We start from the raw sequence: 1,985 nt of genomic DNA, 5'->3' as shown, positions 1-1,985 counted from the left end.
GTTGCGGTTACTGCCGGAGAGCTGCCGTGACAGCTGGGGGCCGGGCCCTTCCGAACGAGAACTTTAACGCGCTCAACATTTTGGGGAGTTAAAGGGAGAACAGCCGAGATTAAAAATCGGTTCTGCTAGGGACGTTCCTGTTGATTTTATACTGATGTTTAGATATCCAAGGTGCTGTATGGACCAAATCACATAAAAAGAATAGATACCATTTTAGCTCAGCTCACCTACGAGCCCTGCCTTGGGAGAGGAGGCGTTTGCATACCTCTCTGCTCTTTTTCCAGCTGCAGAGTCTCTGTAAATGTAGGACATGTTTTTCAATACCTACATATTTTCCCACCCTTCTGGAAAAGTAAAGGATTTGGGAAAGTTGTTTCTGGATTAATGTTTACAAGCATGTAAACTTTTTTTTATGCCGTATTTTAAAAACAGTAATTGAACAGTCTTCATCTTAAACACTTTACAGTAAATTTCTAAGTCTCAAAGCATCCTATAGACAGATGTTTTAAGAATCTTGAATGCAGTTCTTTTTATCACAAAGGACAAGGCGTTAAAAAAAGCTGCATGGTCACACAATAGTGTAAATATAAAGCACAGTAATTGTTTGAAACGGTTTTAGGATAGATATTGAAAAGATTATTTTTTATGTTTTATACTGTAAGGCACCACCAAGGAGCCATCAGCAGAGACATTTTTAGTGGAGAGAGTATTCCAGGAACATTATTCCTGACCCCTAAATGGGACTCAGCATTAGTTCCATGCTAGTGCTGTATTATTTATATGTATTTACATTATTGGGTCTTTATATATGTGATCTTTGCGTATGGAAGGACAACACTTGATTTGTGAAAGAAACTCTGGAAATAGCGCAGATAACATTAAATAAAAGTTGTAAAGATCGTGATGCTTCTGTTGCTCTTAATTTATGAAGTTTTTAATGAGTAAAACATTTTTCAATCTGTGATCTCAACGTGGGAATGTAAAGACAACTGCATTTCTACTCTGTGCATAAGATCAAGTATAAAATGGTATTTTATGTCATGTTGGGCACCAGGAAAGCAGACAGACAAATGACAACACTTGCAGAAAGTTTGGATTAAGTGAGCTGCTGTGCAGCATGAGGAATACTCAACAGCTTTAATCACTGTGCCATCTGTTCTTATCCTCTTGTCCCATATTCTGCTAAGCATGTGCCTCCCAACCTCTGCAACCAGGCAAAGAGGGATCTTGTAGGAACAGTAGCCTCTGTCACTGTTCAGGGACTCACTTCTTTGAATACTTAGGATATAGTTTAAGCTACAGGAGCTGGTGTCCTTTAAAGACATGCCCAGGCTGAATTAAACAGCAACTCTTACAGGTCAGGGCTTTTTCGTGCTCAGGCAACTGGCCTTCTCCCTTCTAAGACATGTAATGTAACAGCAGGTAAGGAAAGGAAGAGACTAACATTGCCTAGCTGGAGAGTGTTTTCATGCCTGAAAGAGATGGCCTTTCCTGTGTGAAAGCCCGCACTTTTTTCACATCTCGTCTGCTAAGTGGTAGCACCACTCCTGATCCATTGCATCTGCAGCAGTGTCCTAGAGCTGTGGGCTGCTGAAAACAGCTTTTTACAATAGCCTTAGAAGTGGGTGCATTTTTGCCACCACACTTAAAAATGTAGCAAGGAATTTTCTTGACCAGTATATTTTGACCTATGTCTTAATTTACCGCTCCCTGTACATATAGCTTAGTATTCAGGGTATGTTTAGATCACAAGTATAATAACGATGATAAGTTCTCCTTTAAGAACATGGCAAATGATAATAAAAAGATCTTAAAAATAAGTTTGCTGATGATCCAGTCAATAGTCATATGTGCATACATTTAGAGGCTGTCTTAATTGGTGCAGAACTCTCTTTGAACCCTGTCACCAGATGCAGTAAGCCCTAGGAGGTTTTTAAAGTACTTTGTTGACCTTTTAGCTAACTAGGCATGAATCAGAAATTCTC

Source organism: Geospiza fortis, unplaced genomic scaffold, assembly GCF_000277835.1.
Source record: "Geospiza fortis unplaced genomic scaffold, GeoFor_1.0 scaffold54, whole genome shotgun sequence".
In the NCBI taxonomy this organism is placed as follows: Eukaryota; Metazoa; Chordata; class Aves; order Passeriformes; family Thraupidae; genus Geospiza; species Geospiza fortis.
Note: the sequence above shows the minus strand (reverse complement) of the source record.